Source organism: Scylla paramamosain, chromosome 40 (genome assembly GCF_035594125.1).
Source record: "Scylla paramamosain isolate STU-SP2022 chromosome 40, ASM3559412v1, whole genome shotgun sequence".
Classification (NCBI taxonomy): domain Eukaryota; kingdom Metazoa; phylum Arthropoda; class Malacostraca; order Decapoda; family Portunidae; genus Scylla; species Scylla paramamosain.
The window spans coordinates 3,655,001-3,672,296 of NC_087190.1; the positions used below are offsets into that span (position 1 = coordinate 3,655,001).

The 17,296-nt window shown below is 39.8% G+C and overlaps 2 long non-coding RNA genes across 17 annotated transcripts in view; one reads left to right on the forward strand and one right to left on the reverse strand.

Moving 5' to 3' along the window:
* Positions 1 to 2,466: 2,466 nt before the first annotated feature.
* LOC135092719 (uncharacterized) lies at positions 2,467 to 11,180 on the forward strand. Its single transcript, XR_010263038.1, has 5 exons — positions 2,467 to 2,626; positions 3,237 to 3,444; positions 6,025 to 6,145; positions 6,352 to 6,559; positions 8,746 to 11,180. It is a non-coding gene; the product is annotated as an uncharacterized LOC135092719 (long non-coding RNA).
* LOC135092718 (uncharacterized) overlaps positions 5,210 to 17,296 on the reverse strand; it is a 31,935-nt gene continuing 19,848 nt past the window's right edge. For 4 of the 16 annotated variants that reach the window (XR_010263034.1, XR_010263033.1, XR_010263037.1 and 1 more), the window contains 7 exons: positions 13,993 to 14,679; positions 11,414 to 11,696; positions 8,727 to 8,889; positions 7,879 to 8,494; positions 7,606 to 7,666; positions 6,270 to 6,423; positions 5,210 to 6,131 (listed from right to left, as the gene is read on the reverse strand). This is a non-coding gene — a long non-coding RNA (uncharacterized LOC135092718). Of the gene's footprint in view, positions 6,132 to 6,269; positions 6,424 to 7,552; positions 7,667 to 7,878; positions 8,495 to 8,726; positions 8,890 to 11,413; positions 11,697 to 13,992; positions 14,680 to 14,930; positions 15,223 to 17,296 lie in introns of those variants that run through there. The other 12 variants (XR_010263035.1, XR_010263036.1, XR_010263023.1 and 9 more) reach the window with 12 other exon arrangements.

The following is a 17,296-nucleotide window of genomic DNA, read 5'->3' on the forward strand; positions in this document are numbered from 1 at the left end:
TGCGGGTGTTTACTTCTTGTGGTGTTTCTTCGTCTCCTTCCATCTGCAGTGTAAGTAATAATGTGGTGCGTCTCTCTCTCTCTCTCTCTCTCTCTCTCTCTCTCTCTCTCTCTGATATGAACGTCATTCCTCTCAGCACAGCAAAAATTACTTGCATGTAGACACAAGAAAAAAATGAAAAATAATAGGTTATTTAATTTGTGTATTTTCACAGCAGAGCTAATACAAAAAAGTACTTAAAAAGTTATAGATGTTAAAGGGGAATACTCGTCTAGCAGTGAAGGGGTTAATTAAAAGTTATTGTATATTCGTATCTGACCACGAGGTGCTTAAACCTGACAAACTTGATACTGATTAAGACCTGACCAGTTAACTAATGAAAGGTAAATTAGATAATTTATATGAGATAACTGGACAAGTGTTTAAACAAGACAAATGGGCATGGACAAATGTTTATACAAGATAATTTGACGATAATGTAAATGCAGAGTATCATTTTTGTAGGAGAGGATTAAGGAAAAGTTAGTAAGATTATTATGAAGAGGATTAGAAAGAGGACTGTAACTGTTACCGCTGGAAGGCGGTGAAGGTTAGTTATTTCAGACCCACACGATGACACGAATCGTTTATTGAATCCGGTCAAAACCTGAAGACGTGTATGGATGGTCGTCAACAATACTCTAGACAAATAAGTTGTGTTATATGATTATGATTCTATTACAGACTAATGTATTCTTATACAGATAGTTGTTAACTTACACAGGTAGTTGTTAAACTTGCGTGTTTTGGGTCTTGGGGTGATCGTCAAACAGTAAACACGCCCTTCTTGACAATTGTTCTAGGCAGATCTATCTACCTTCGTTCCCTGCGGTAACGCTCGTCCTGCCTGCTCGGGTGTCCTCAGCAATATGCCCCTATCGTCTTCAGTTACTGCCTGGGTCCCTACACTGCCTATCGCTATCCATTAGCGACGGGGATAAGGTCGGCCTCATCTTATTCTTCTGTCATAACAAGCATCCTTCATCTCCTTACGTCAACACTCCGACCGTACAAGAAATTCGCTGACTAGGCCTCGTCTTGGCCCTCGACCCGTCCTCCAGGTCCTTCCCTTTCTCGCTCGCTCAACAACTACTTCTTGCACCCGCTCGGCGGTAACAGTAACCGAGGCGAATACTAGTTTCATGGAAGAGGACTGAGAAAGCGTAGGACTGTCAAGAAAATTAGGAGGACCAAGAATAGGAAAGAATTTTAAAAAGGTAATAATATTGACACGAGTAAGTTTCATGGAAGATAAATATTAAGAGAAAAAGCGTAGGATTATTAAGAATAGGAGGATCAAGAATAGAAAAGAGGATAATATGACTGTGACGAGTATACATTTCATGGGAAAAGAGGATGAAGAGTAAAACGCGTATGGTTATTAAAGGGAGTAGGAGGATTAGTAAGAGGATTAAGAAGAGGATAATGCAGCAGAGACGGAGGAAGTTTTATGGTGGAAAATTGGGAGGAAAAAAAAAAGTAGGATATTTAAGAAGATTCGGAAAGTTGAAGGATTAAGATAGTTAAGGTGAATATGGAAGAGGATAATGTGATGTCATGGATGTGATGTAGCGGAGACCCTCCAGAGCCTTCATTAGAAAACCACTGGAGTAAAAAATGAATGAATAAATAAATAAATAAAATATGTAAATTGGGTACCTATGATTAAATTCATCCATATTGTTTGTTGTACTTGTGTAGAATAAAAGGATGGAGAATTGCGTAGATGGGCAAGCGTTTATTTTACCAGGCTTATTGTAAAACTGTTGTGCGAGATGTACATACAGAGTTTGATGAAGTGTTTAGCCAAAGACAGGTGCAGTTTAAAGACTTTGTGTAGGAAATAGAGGGAACTGTTTCTTTCCCTTCCCTTCGACATCCTGCCTAGCCAGTAGCGGATGACCTTGGTAGCAGTAACTAAGCGAGTACGTTTTATGGAAGAGAATTAAGAGAAAAAAATATACAAATAGAATCAAAAGGATTTGGAAGGTTAAAGTACGAGGAGGATTTGAGGGCAATAGGAAAGATTATTAGGATGAGGATTGAATGGATCCGGAATGGATTATTGTACCCGCTGCTGCCACTCGTCTCAGTATTGGATATTTTTAGTTTCTTTCTTTATTATTATATACGCGACAATTTCTCGGTGGCAATAGGTTATCCATGAAAGTTCCACGGCCTATGACTTGGGGTGGCGTGATTTGGCAACCTTCCCCCCCCCCCCCCCCCACACACACACACACCGTCCAGCCACACCCGCCTACACCCGTAATTCAGATGGTGTAAATTTAATTCCGACAGAACAATTAGTGATGGGTCTTGTTATCAATTTAAGTTTAACAGCGAAGCAAGGATCCGGGACCGAACAGATCTGAACTCCCGAACCCAAGCTTTTATGAGTCCGCTCCGAAGCTCCGAATGCGGCGCAGTTATTTATACTCAAGGAACGTATGTTAGAATCCTTAGTTACTCTTACGATGAGTTGCAATCCTGCCATCATACAAGGCGGTCACTCCTCTCCCATTCAGCCTAGGATTCTTCAGGCGGACGTTCCACCCAAGATTCCAGCAAAGTACTGTACATCTAAGTAAGTCTGTCTATGTACATCTCTCTATAAGGTTAATTCCACACATTAACCATAGCCTGTTTCTGCCAAGTAGCTACAAATGCTTGATGAAATGGCTATATATCTAATTACTGTACATTGCGCATTATTACCGGACGGTGCTGCATCAATGGGAGGAAAGAAGTAATAAGCATTTGAGAGGAAAAGGAAGGAGAGGGTAAAAAACTAGGTAGTAAATATAAAAGTGTAATTAAAGGCATTGCACAGATGGCAGTGATAGGGCGTGTAGCAGGGGATCTGGGGTAAGAAACGTGATGGTAATGTGAGGTAGCTGTTTGGAAATGGTTCTCTCTCTCTCTCTCTCTCTCTCTCTCTCTCTCTCTCTCTCTCTCTCTCTCTCTCTCTCTCTCTCTCTCTCTCTCGTGCAGAGTATAACCATCTCAAAAGGCACCACTGACTGTAAACAGGGACTGATCTGATTTGAAGTTTTTAGTGCCAGTTGTATTCCTCCTTAGTGAAATCGCGAATGAATAAATAAATAAATAAAATAATAAATAAATAAATAAATAAGTAAAAGTAATAAAGATATATTAAGCAGTGTCACTGCTATTATAAACGTTTAATTTTTCAGAATCACCAGCTTGTCTGTCTGCATGCCTAACCACAAGTACCACTGCATCACCACCACTTTATCTGCCTGACCACCAACACCACTATCGCATCACCAGTTTGCCCGCCTGCCTCGCCATTCTCCACACGTGCTGGTCTAGGGTTCGTGGGTGTCGCGGCGTCGTGTCTTCAGTCTTCTTGTCAACCAACCCAGTGACTTGGGGAAGGGAGTAAGGCGTCACTGAGTTCTTCCTCCTTGTGTTGTTTGTGGAGCGTGTGGTTGTTGGTTTGTTGTGGTATGCTTGAGTAACTCGCTCGCTCGCTCACTCCACTCGCTCGCCCGTTCTTCGGTTTTCTAAATTTAGACAATTTTATTTTATTCACTCTTGGACATAATCTTAGTTCGACTCATTATTCGTATTACAAGCTTACAAAATATGTTTTACTCTCCCGGGGTTTTCTCTTGTTTAGGTACTCACTCTTCAGTTTACAAACTATTTCATTCAATGTTTTGCTCATTCTTGGATTCACTCACTCAGTTACTGTTGCTATTTTGATATTTTTTTTTTCCCTCGCTATTTTCCTCATTGTTTAACTCGTTGTTTTACTCCCCGTTTGTTTTACTCATTCTTTACTTACGGTTTGTTTTACTCCTTTGTTTTACTCATTCTTCCTTCGTTTTACTTTGTCATTCTTTGTATTACTGGTACTTCCTTTGTTTTAGTCCACTCATTCTTTGTTTTATTCATTTTGTTTTAGCCTACTCATTCTTTTTGTTTACAAAGTCATTCATTTTTTGTTTTACTTACGCCTTGTTTATATATATATATATATATATATATATATATATATATATATATATATATATATATATATATATATATATATATATATATATATATATATATATCACTCATTTCTTGTTTTACTTGCAACCTTTTTTTTGTCAATTTTTTTTTTTGTTTGTTTTACTCAGTTTGATTCAATCACGATGTCGTGCGCATTTCTGTGTTATTCTCAGCTTTATTCATTCTCAGTGTTAATATTCACTCTTACTTTTTTTTCTTCTTTTTCACTTTTCTTTCTCGCCATTTCTTTTGCGGTTTCTTTCTTTTACTCTCTTCTTTCGTTGTTTTACTCACTTTGATTTACTCCCTCTTTTGCTCACGGCTGCTTATATACTATAGCTTACCTTCCTTCAGTATAGTTTACGGTAGTCTTCCTTCATATATATATTATATATATATATATATATATATATATATATATATATATATATATATATATATATATATATATATATATATATATATATATTAATTTTTTTTTCTGAACTTACTCTTACATTTTCTCTCAACTCTCAAGCCTTTTTCAACTTTTTCTCCTCCAATTTACGTGGTCTTTACACAGATGTTATTTAATAACCTCTCACTAAGTACTTATATTTTAGGTTTCTCGGTTTCTCATTAATTGCACGTGTTTCTCATTTCTTTCTTACTAGTTGCATATACATCAGTTGCACTATAGTATAATATATTTCTTCCTTTGGGTTATTTTCCGTTTAACTATTGCATTTATATATAATTTTCTAGTTTTCAATGGTCTTTTGTTGTGGTGGTCTCGGTTTATGGTATTATCCAGTCGTTTTATCTTTATTATATTGATATTTTCTTTTATCCTAATGAATTACCACTTTTTAACTACATAATTAAATTTCAATCTAATTACCTAATTAAATTTTTATCTAATTAAATTCTTTCAATTTTCTTCTATCTATAGCTTTTCTTTCTTACTTGCATCGAGTTCTGTACTTTTATCCATCCAGTCATGTCCAACATTATTTGTTTTATTTAGTATAACAGTTAATCTCCAGGACTTCCAGTTTTAATTAAGTGTTATCCAGGACTTCTGTATAATATCACTTACCAAATCTCCATATTTGTGTTTTCTTCTACAGCAGCTCTCATATTGTTGGTATGTGAGATCGATAAACAGTTATTTTCACTTTTCATTTATTTGATTCGGTATATATATATTGTAGCTTAAAGTTTACAGGACTGTACTTTGTCTTGGATGTTAGCTGGGGATGCGGTAGGGTAGAGAGAGATGGTATGATGTTAGAGAATGCTGTAAAGTGATAGGGTTGGTCTAACATGTTAAATTTGGGTACTATGAAGAAGAGAGATGGTATGGGATATTACAGGAGGAGACTTATAGGAAGTAATGTAGGTAATGTAAGGTTGGGATATGGTATGTGTGTTAGAGAAGGTTCCTGTAATGAAGAGATAAGGAAATTCAGGTATTTGTTAGTGGGATTGCTGAATGTAGAGGAGGATGGGATGAATGACAGTAGTGGAGTTGACAGGGAATGAGATCATTAGTTAGGGGAGTGAGTTGGAGCAGAGCAGGGAATGTTAAAATAATTTGGATATGTCAAGATTTTTAAAGTAGTTTAGATAATAGATATGAAGAGAGTAAGGCAGCATGCTTATTATAACAAAAGAAGGATGATGAAAAGTGTTTAGCATCTAGACAGGGATGAATGAATAGTCATAATAGGGATGAGGAATAAACAAGTAAGGCAGCATGCTTATTATAACAAGAAGAAGAATGATGAAAGTGTTGAAAAGTGTTTAGTTAGATGCAAGACAGGGATGAATGAATAATTCTAATAGGGATGAGGAATGAAGTGTCCTAGTAAGACTGCAAGACAGGGACAAGAATGGATAGTAGTTGTCACACATGCTGCAGCAATGGAATAACACTTGGTGATTTGTACAGGTGGTCTATAATGTCCCCTCTTGTTTCAGGTGTGCAGCCGAGAGAGGCCAGCTCTTTTGGTTCTGCTGTGGCTTCAAGGGAAGTATGCAGTGTAGCCAACTTGTGGTGCAGCGAAGAGTGGTCCTTTCCCTCAGGCCTGGAAGCAAACATGTGTGTGAAGTATTGAATGTATCTTCCTTTTGGCTGCATGGTTAGTTTGTTATATCAAATAATGAGCTTTTATATTTGCTCATGAAAAATAATGATATTTTTGCTCATATCCACATCAAATCACCATTTTAGCAAGCACCACACTGCTGTTCTTCAAGTATTTAAGAATGACGTGCACAAGCAATGAAAAATAACTGTTATTCTAGGTGCCATGAAGCAAAGGAGCCGAGATGCTGCTCCCCCTTGAAGTAAGACAGGTACCACCCACCACCACCAGCCTGTAAGGGCAAGCAGAACAAGCACTTGGCACACTGCAGGGTGGTGAGGGAGGGCGGCACCAACTACTCCACCACACTACTGACCCTTCCTGGTGACGACGGGCAGAGCTGCCAGCTTATTATAATATGGCATAAGGTCATTTAATAAGATCATTAATGTAGGTTTTATTAGAATTCAATTATGGATGGCACCTGAGTTCAAATTATTGATGATTGTTTTCAACTATAACTGCATGTTTATATTTGTAGGTTACTTACTTTTGGTCAGAAATAATACCAAGTTACTTAAGCCCTGTCCACATTATTGAGCATGCTTGACAGGCAAACAGTATACTGTCTGATACCAGACATGAGGGTTGATGACGTCAGAAGCGGGAAAACCACAGGCAGGGATCTGGCAACAAACAGTGCTACCAGATGTAGTTTAGCCCACAATATCTACTCCTTCACTGTCCTCATTGTGCCACCATTGTGCCGCCATCAGTGAGAAAAGGTCATCAAAGCACCATAATTTGGGGCTGTACATGTCATCCATCCCAGCTCCTGACTTGCGACAGTTTTCTATCCGTTGCATTTCACGCCTGTGCTGATTTCGCAAAGTACCTAGTTTCTTTTTTATATCCACAATGGTAACGGATGCATACTTCTTTTGTATTTCCTTATTATTGCTGTAAGGGCTAGCTACTTACACATTTATTTCAATCCTTATAATCAGCACTCTATGTTCCACAAGCAAGGTTTTTGCTGGTACATATCAATTATCCATGCTGTATCTTGCTTGGACCACTGAAAGTTTGTTCCTTCATTTACACTTGTAGAAGGACCACCAGATATGCTGATTTGCACAGAACACTTTGAACATGACAGGTTCCTACATAGTTCCGAGGAAACCTTTAATGTTTCGCATCATAGCAGTTGAAGAAACAGTTTCTGGTGTTTCCTTCAAGCTCACTCACAGGCAGTTGCCCGCTCGTTTGCCTGCAGTTTCCTCGCTTCTGATGTCACCTTCGTGCCTGCCACTCGCCCTCCTTGCTTATGTATTGGAAAAGGATCTGGTATCACTGTTTGCCAGTCGAGCATGCTCAATAGTGTGGACAGGCTTTACTTTTGCTCACTCCAGACTGCCTACCATCCATCCATATTGGTATTCTGGATCACCATGTCATAACTGAGACTGCCTACCATCCATCCATATTGGTATTCTGGATCACCATGTCATAACTGTAGTGAAGACTGCTGCAATCTGTTAAGTGTGAGGAGAATCACTAATGTACATTATTCTTTGGCTTCCCTATCTTCTTCAGATGTCAGCCTGGTAAAGCTCTGTCCCCTGAATTTTTTTCCATATAGGTTACTTTGCCTTAATATTGTAGACCTCTAACATGCAATTTCTTCAATGATGAGCCCTCATAATCTCTAACACTAGACTGCAAGGTGAGGACAAAAGAATCTAACCTGTTAGGGTTTGGTGCCAGTGGGAGTAGCAGTCAGACAGGAAGATGCACACATCTGTTGTCTCGCCAATCAATTTGCAGCAGATGCCTACATCTGTTTATTTCGCATCCAATGGTTCATACGTACCACAAAATCAATTAAAATAAATCTAGATGTGACTAATCTGGGTGTGAAGGACATGCATGGGAGTGATCTACACAGCATTGCACAGGACTTGGCAGAGGAAAAATTCTGTTTACCTGTCATACTCTGAGTGATACAAGAACTGACAGGAGAAAAATTCGCTCCCTGTGATGGTTGTCACTAGGTGATAGTGGTGGTGTAACGGGTAGCACATCTGTTCAGCAATTCCCAGGTTTGACCCCCAGGCAATGCCTGCCTTTTCTGATGAAAACCCTATACTAACACCATCATATTTTGACAATGATGTACACACAATTGAACTTGTAAATGAACCTGTACCCCATATCTACTTTTATACCTGGCTAAACAAACTTGCACAGTACACATCCCTACCTAGTACACCTGGCTGACATCTCCCTTTAAATGAGTCTTAAGAATCCGACGGGTTCTTAACTGGGGGTATCCATGCCCTTTGGGATGTGGGACTCAATCTCTGGGAGACAGAGAGAAGTAATGAATGAGTGGAGATGAAACATAACTTTTGTATAAGCAAAGCGTCAGAGAGAGCGAATATTCCTTCCTGCTGCTACACATTAACATCCCTTAGTCACCATGTCAAGGGTGCTGTCACAAGGATAGACATTCCCTCTTTGATTTGCTTTTCAGTATATTTATTTATTTGGGTATCCAATACTTAAAACAAAAAGTTACAGCATCATGCTAACCTTTCACTCTTCCCAGCAGGAGCTGGTGTGTTGTTGGCTGCAGCAAATATTTGGTGCTTGTTGTAGCAACCTATTTGGCCATTCTTGATCTCCAAGATGTCAGCTACAAGCTCTTCCAGAGGATCGAGGGACAGGGGAGTTGGACCACCACCTACAAAATAATCTGTAATGAAAGTTAAACAAGTCTAAGTTAATTTCATTACATTTAGGAATTAATGACCATACCAGCTTTGCTAATACAATGTGGTTTAGCACCTACCATGTAATGTACATGAGACTAAAGTACTGCTATTTTATTATAGTTCACTCAAGACAAGGAGTGCATTTCCTTCATAGGCACATTGGCATGGGTTTTTCAACCCAAATACATGAAAATTTTGTGTTAATGTTACTGAAGAAATGTACTGGAGTTAAAAGAAAAAGACAAGTTGCTACTACCCCCTAAAATAGAAGCTAACTTGCAAAATATGCAAATGACACCTGCAGTTCCCTTTCAGATATGTATTACCTCAGCTCTCATTTCTTTGCTAGAGTTTGCTCTGTCTTTTTCACCTGATACTGAAAGTGATTTATTCTGATGTATGTGTCTAAAGGTGAAAAAGTGCCCCAGTTGAGTTAGATACCCAAGCTTTATGAATTTCTAATTGAATGAAAGTGAAATTGTCCTTATCTGTTCCATGCATAGCCTCCTTATATCTCATAATATTAGGCTTTGCATCTGTGAATTAATTGCCAGTGCTTCTGGCAGTCCACCTCAATGTGGAAGATGGAGGGAGAGGCCTCGCTGAGCTGGGAAGCAATGGCAGTCCGTGCATCCTGTTTCCTTCTGTGTTATCCCAGGCTTAGTAGAAAAGGATGCAGTCAGCAAGCTGACATGTTCTTGGTACAACTGTAGCAAGGCTTGGTACAACTGTAGCAAGGACATCATCTCTTCTGCAGTCCAGTTTGGCTTCCTCATCCTCTTGGCAGGGTCTTCTGTCAGCAGGGTCTTGGGCTTAGCCATGCTGCTTTGTTTACAATGGAGAGTGGAGACACAATATGGTGCATCCCATAGTTAATGCACATGGTGCATCCGTAGTTAATGCACATGGTAAATAAGTACGTCCTACAGTCATCCTCTTCTGATACAATGGTACAAATATCATATTTCATAAATATAACTAGTTTTCTAAAACTTTTCCATTATATTTTGTCATCAAACAATATTGATTTTAGATGTGCTAACTGCTAGATGTAGCAGTCTGCTAGGAAGCTTGCCTGAGATTTTTATGGAGCTAGGTGCTGCCTTCGAACAAAATCTCGAGTTTTTTTTCCTAGTTCAGTACATCTTTGGGTTTGAATCTGAGCACTCTTATAAATATGAGCCCTGATTGGCAGAAAATCTCAATTTATTGCTATGGTCAAGGAGAAAGCTCCACACACACTGTTTTACATCGCCAAGCTCTGGCATCCAAAACATTGCCAAAGAAACTTAGAAGTGATTGGAATAGTTATGCAAACAGTCAACTCTATTTGCGGATGTGCAGTGAATCATTGGCTATTTAAAAAATTCTGTGATGAGAGTGGAGTGGAACACGGCATATTACTGTACCACAGAGGTATGTCGGCTGAGTCATGGCAGTGTTTTCGTACATGTTGTGGAACTTCAGGATCAAATTTTTGAATTCCTCAAGGATCAACAATCCCCTCCATAATAAATCCCTTTGAAGATGAACATTTTAAGGTTATAGTCTGGGATATTTGGGTGATATTTTCAGTTTCCTCAAGGATTTGAACATATCAATGCAGGGAAGGGACATGATTCGAGCCAGGGAAAAAAGTTATCTTGTAAATATTTACAAGGAAGTTACCTATCTTGAGTCGCCGTGTTGAAAGTGGAAACCTTGCAAACTTTACAATCCTTGACAATATATCCTTACTGGAGATTCCAAAACCCAAGAAAAAGCTGATTTTGAGAGGGCTGTGGTGGATGTCAAGCAGTTTTGGTGAGAGCAAATAGCAGTTTACCCAAGCTTGACAATGATGGCAATGAATGTTTTGGTTCCCTTCACAACTACATACCTCTGTGAAACAGGATTCTCTATTACTTCTAAATCTGAAATAAAAGTGTAAGTTGTTGATGTGTCAGATGACATGCAAGTAGCTTTGTCAATAATTGTACCCAGATTCCACAAAAGCTGCAGCAAATATCTCACTAGATTAGTAAGAGTGTATTATGTAACTGAAATAAAAAAAACAAAGCCTTCTTTTGTAGTAATAAAATTAATCTAAGTAGTAAAGTTGCCGATTTATAATCTGAAACAGGTGAAAAAGTTGTATCATAAAATAGTTGTAGCTGTTTGCATGTGAAAAAGTTGTATTGTAAAATAGTTGTAGCTGTTTGCATATTTGTCATTTCTCATTTTTTATTTTGCTTTTATGTGTAAGTAAATATGATAAAGTGATCAAAGCTTATGATTTTATTCCATGTTCTATTCCTAGCTATCCATATCTGAAGTACAGTAAAGTCAAGGTATTGACATATTTGAAAGTCATACTGGCAACTGACATGTGATTGACAGTCCAGTGAAGGGGGTATGGGACCATACTGGGCAGCCCACTGGCAGTCTAGATCATCAAAAGGTCAACAATCCCTCATCTATGATATCTGATGTCCTGCAAAGTACATTTTTTTACTCCACACTGACCTTGCTGTGTCCCTCCAGTGCTTGTATGTAACCTTGGTGCAAGTTATTCTGCAATGACTGTCTGGTGCTGCTGCATTTCATCCTGCATGGTGCCTCTGGTGCTTACTCTGATGCCTCTTCCTCCTCTTGGTCAGTGTTATAATCTGTCTTTTATGGTTGGTGCAACGCTGTCTCTCTTTCCTCTCTAGGTGCCTTCTCTTCATCACTTAGTACCTCCTTCCTATTGGCAAATGTCATTGCATCTCTTCCTCTTCTTGGTGCTATGAAGACTCACTCACTCAGTCTGAAAGGAGTGGACGGGCTGATTACAAAAGCACACAGGTGGTGTTCTCCCCTCCTCACCATAATAATGAACAGAGATGTTAAGGCTGCAAAAATGATTTTGAATCCTAATAATATGGTCTAAAAAATAAAAAGTGGTCACTCAAGGGTTAAGATTTCTCTCGCATACAGATACAGATCAGTTTCAAGATCTAAGCTTCACCTCACCTACAGAACAATTACTTGTCTTAAAATCTATTCCATTAACAGATAAATTTCTTCTCAATTCTCGTAGATTCCTTCCACCTGCAGACCACTTTCTACTGGTGCCTCAAGACTTGCTTGCAGCCCAACACCAGGAAATGACTGACTGGAAAATTACTAATCCTAGGTGTGAAGAGATGCATGGGACGGACCTGCAGCAGTGAACAACATCTGGTAGGGCAGTATAACTATGTCCCTGTCATATTTCAACTATGATGTATGCAACTTACAAGATCTGGCAGGAGGAACAGTGTTATCTCCCCACTTACAAGACCTGGCAGGGAACAATCTTATCTCCCCACTTACAAGACCTGGCAGGGAACAATCTTATCTCCCCACCTACAAGACCTGGCAGAGAACAATCTTATCTCCCCACTTACAAGACCTGGCAGGGAACAATCTTATCTCCCCACTTACAAGACCTGGCAGGGAACAATCTTATCTCCCCACCTACAAGACCTGGCAGGGAACAATCTTATCTCCGCACTTACAAGACCTGGCAGGCAAGAATTTTATCTCCCCACTTACAAGACCTGACAGGGAACAATCTTATCTCCCCACTTACAAGACCTGGGAGGAACAATCTTATCCCCCCACTTACAAGACCTGGAAGGAACAATCTTATCTTCCCACTTACAAGACCTAGGAGGAACAATCCTATCTCCCCACTTACAAAACCTGGAAGGAACAATCTTATCTCCCCACTTACAAGACCTGAGAGGAACAATCTTATCTCCCCACTTACAAGATCTGACAAAGAACAATCTTATCTCCCCACTTACAAGACCTAGGAGGAACAATATTATCTCCCCACTTACAAGACCTGGCAGGGAACAATCTTATCTCCCCACTTACAAGACCTGGCAGAGAACAATCTTATCTCCCCACTTACAAGACCTGGCAGAAAACAATCTAATCTCCCCGCTTACAAGACTTGGCAGAGAACAATCTTATCTCCCCACTTACATGACCTGGGAAGAACAATCTTATCTCCCCACTTACAAGACCTGGTAGGGAACAATCTTATCACTCCACTTACAAGACCTGGAACAATCTTATCTCCCCACTTACAAGACCTGGAACAATCTTATCTCCCCACTTACAAGACCTGGCAGGGAACAATCTTATCTCCCCACTTACAAGACCTGGCAGGGAACAATCTTATCTCCCCACTTACAAGACCTGGCAGGTAACAATTTTATCTCCCCACTTACAAGACCTGGAACAATCTTATCTCCCCACTTACAAGACCTGGCAGAGAACAATCTTATTTCCCCACTTACAAGACCTGGCAGGGAACAATTTTATCTCCCCACTTACAAGACCTGGAACAATCTTATCTTCCCACTTACATGACCTGGGAAGAACAATCTTATCTCTCCACTTACAAGACCTGGCAGGGAACAATCTTATCGCTCCACTTACAAGACCTGGGACAATCTTATCTCCCTACTTACAAAACCTGGAACAATCTTATCTCCCCACTTACAAGACCTGGAACAATATTATCTCCCTACTTACAAGACCTGGAACAATCTTATCTCCCCACTTACAAGACCTGGAATAATGTTATCTCCCTACTTACAAGACCTGGAACAATCTTATCTCCCCACTTACAAGACCTGGAACAATCTTATCTCCCCACTTACAAGACCTGGAACAATATTATCTCCCCACTTACAAGACCTGGAACAATATTATCTTCCCACTTACAAGACCTGGAACAATCTTATCTCCCCACTTACAAGACCTGGAACAATATTATCTTCCCACTTACAAGACCTGGAACAATCTTATCTCCCCACTTACAAGACCTGGAACAATCTTATCTCCCCACTTACAAGACCTAGCAGGGAACAATTTTATCTCCCCACTTACAAGACCTGGCAGAGGGAAAATTTAATCTCCTTTCATATTTCAACAATGTTATACCCACACTCCATTCTCTCCATCATACCTGGCTGCTGTCTCTCTTTTAAATGAATAGAGAAGATAAAGGACCTATAGGATACAATGTCCTGCAAAGTTATGTTTTCTTATGACTCCATACTCACCTTGCAGCAACAGTCAACCTTTGTGTGCTGTGCTGTGCTGTGCTGTGCTGTGCTGTGTTGTGTTGTGACTGCCTGCTGCTTTTGTGTCTTTTTTCTTCTCTCCAATACTGACACTGGTGCTGCTGCTTCTTGGTGAATAATGGTGCCTCTTCCTCCTCCTCCTCTTCCTTCTCTTGGTGACTGTAATGGTGCCTCTTCCTTCTCCTCCTCTTGGTGGCTGTAATGGTGCCTCTTCCTTCTCCTCCTCTTGGTGACTGTAATGGTGCCTCTTCCTTCTCCTCCTCTTGGTGACTAATGGTGCCTCTTTCTTCTCCTCCTCTTGGTGACTGTAATGGTGCCTCTTCCTTCTCCTCCTCTTGGTGGCTGTAATGGTGCCTCTTCCTTCTCCTCCTCTTGGTGACTGTAATGGTGCCTCTTCCTTCTCCTCCTCTTGGTGACTGTAATGGTGCCTCTTCCTTCTCCTCCTCTTGGTGACTGTAATGGTGCCTCTTCCTTCTCCTCCTCTTGGTGACTGTAATGGTGCCTCTTCCTCCTCCTCCTCTTGGTGGCTGTAATGGTGCCTCTTCCTCCTCCTCCTCTTCCTTTTCTTGGTGACTGTAATGGTGCCTCTTCCTCCTCTTCTTGGTGACTGTAATGGTGCCTCTTCCTCCTCCTCCTCTTGGTGACTAAAATGGTGCCTCACTCAACCTGCAAGCAATGGACAGTTTAACTACATATGCACACTGGTATTTTCTCCATCTCACCATCCCCCCATTCCCATTTGAAAGTCTTCCCCTTCCCCCCCTATCCTCTCCTCACCATCTCCCTTCCTCAGTGAAATCCTCCCCTCCATTATTCCCTTACCCCTTGAAAATCTATACCCTCTTCACCATCACCCCACTCCTCTCCTCACCATCACCCTATTCCTCTCTTCACCATCACCCTCTTCCTCTCCTCACCTTAATAACATCTCTGGTCATTAAGTCCTGAAAATTATCTTAGAACTTAATCATTTGTGTCTTGATGTCTTCACTGCTGTTTATGTCAGTCTGTACAATTTCTTATGGTTTTAAGAAGGGGGGGAAGATCGAGGAGGGAGAAATCATGTTGTTATCTGTGGGTCAAGAGCAGTGCAGCATTCCTGAAAGATTAGGAAGATGGAGGTGTGTGAAGCCATCCGGTTAAGTTAGGTTAGGTTAGGGAGGTTGTTACAGAGGTTGTTAGGTTAAATTTGGTTAGGTTGGGTTGGGTTAGGTTAGGGAGGTTAAGTTACAGAGGCTGTTAGGTTAAATTTGGTCAGGTCTGGGAGGTCTTAAGGTTAGGATAGATTGGATAGGGTAAGGTTATGGATGCTGTTAGATTAAATTTCATAAGGTATGTTAGGAACGTCGTCTGGTTAGACTATATTAGGTTAGTTTAGGGAGGTCGTTAGGTTAAGTTTGGTTAGGTGTGGTTAAGTTACTAGGCTTGGTTAGGTGTGGCTACGGTTTGGGTAGGTGTATTTAAATTATAATTTATTTGGTTTTGTTACGTGTGGTGAAGTTGTAAGGTTTGGTTAAGCGTGTTTGAATTATAATTTATTAGGTCTGGTTAGCTGTGGTTATGTTAGGTTACATATTTGGTTAGATGTGGTTCGCTGACACAGCAGTCCCGCGGCGTGAGACAGGTGAAACGTGCCGCTGCGAGTGTTGGAGGGGCGTAGTTGTTGTGTGTGTGTGTGTGTACGATTTTTTAAATTTTTTTTTATTGATTTAAACATGTTTTATATTAATGTTACTCGTCTTTTATCGCAAATCGGTTTCCGTGGGGGGGGAGGGTGGCAGGGGGGTAAAAAAAAACAAACCAAGTGATCTGCAATGAAAATGGTAAGCACATTCATTGGATATAGACTGGAATCTAAAAATAAGTGATCAAAATGAATAAATAAATAAAATCGACCGCCACTGTGAGACGGAAAATGTTGAGTTTACGTATTTAACGAAGACTTCTCTCACAGATCAATTTCTCGCGCCTCAAGATTCCTCCCGCCCACACATTGGTCAACAATGCGGTGTTACTATGACGCCGCCAGGACACAACAGCAGCAGCAGCGGCAGCAGCAGCAGCAGCAGCAGCACCACCACCACCACCACCACCTCCCCTCACCACACTACCACACTAGTCAACTCTCAACACCCAAACCAAAATGTACTGTACCTTCTTACCATTAGAATAAAACAAAAAAATAGATAAATAAATAAAAATAAATAAAAAAATAACAATATTCCTTGGGGAACTCTTATTAAAAGCCAAACCCCCGAAAAAATAAGTAATTAATGAAGTGAATGAATAATCAAATATTTTTTAGATGGCTTAATTTTCAACCATACCAAAATGTACGCTCTTACTAACAGGAAATAAAGTAAATAAATAAATAAATAAATAAATAAATAAATGAATAAAATATATATAGATGAACAAGTAAATAAAATAGTTATCGTTTGAGTAACATTAAAAGCTTTTCATCGCGACATACAGCAATTCACAACACTAAACGCAGTTTGTAATCTTTATAAGCACGTAAAAAAAAAAAAAAAAAGAAGGAAAGGGGTGAAAAGGAGTACATACATCGTGCAATTTCTAGGCAGAGGAAAGATGCGTTGAGACCGAAACCAAAATGCAGCTTCCTACTATATATAGAAAAATAAATAAATAAATAAATAAAATAAATAAAATAATAATAAAAAAATAGAATAAAGTGATTAAATAAGTACGCAAATAAATATTCTTTGGGCAACCATTAACCACCAAACCAAAATGTCTACACGTCCCTAATAAAAAAAAAAGAAAGTAAACAACTAACAAATTAATATACAAACAATTCCCACAAGATTACCAAACATCCCTACAGGTTCTCAAGTAGCTGTAGATGAATGGAATGGACTCGGTTGTTAGTGCAGGGTCATTAGCGAGTGTTAAAGGTAATCACTGTATGAATGGGGATAAGTGGTGACTGTGTTTCATAGAGGGGCCGCCATATGCAAGTCTGGTGGCTTCCTGCAGTTTCATTTGTTCCTGTTCTTAAAGCAGCGATGTTAAGAGTTCATTGAGAGTGGTTGGTAATTGATCGTTAAGGGGTGACGACGCTAATAAATTTCAGGTTGTTAGGTTTGGTTAGGGTAGAGTTGGGTTGGTTAGGGTAGGGTAGGGTAGGGTAGGGTAGGGTAGGTTAGGCTTGGGTAGAGTTGGGTTGGGTAGGGTAGGGTTGGTTAGGTTAGGATAGGGTAGGGTAGAGTAGGTTAGGTTAAGTTAGGTTAGGGTAGAGTTGGGTAGGTTAGGTTAGGGT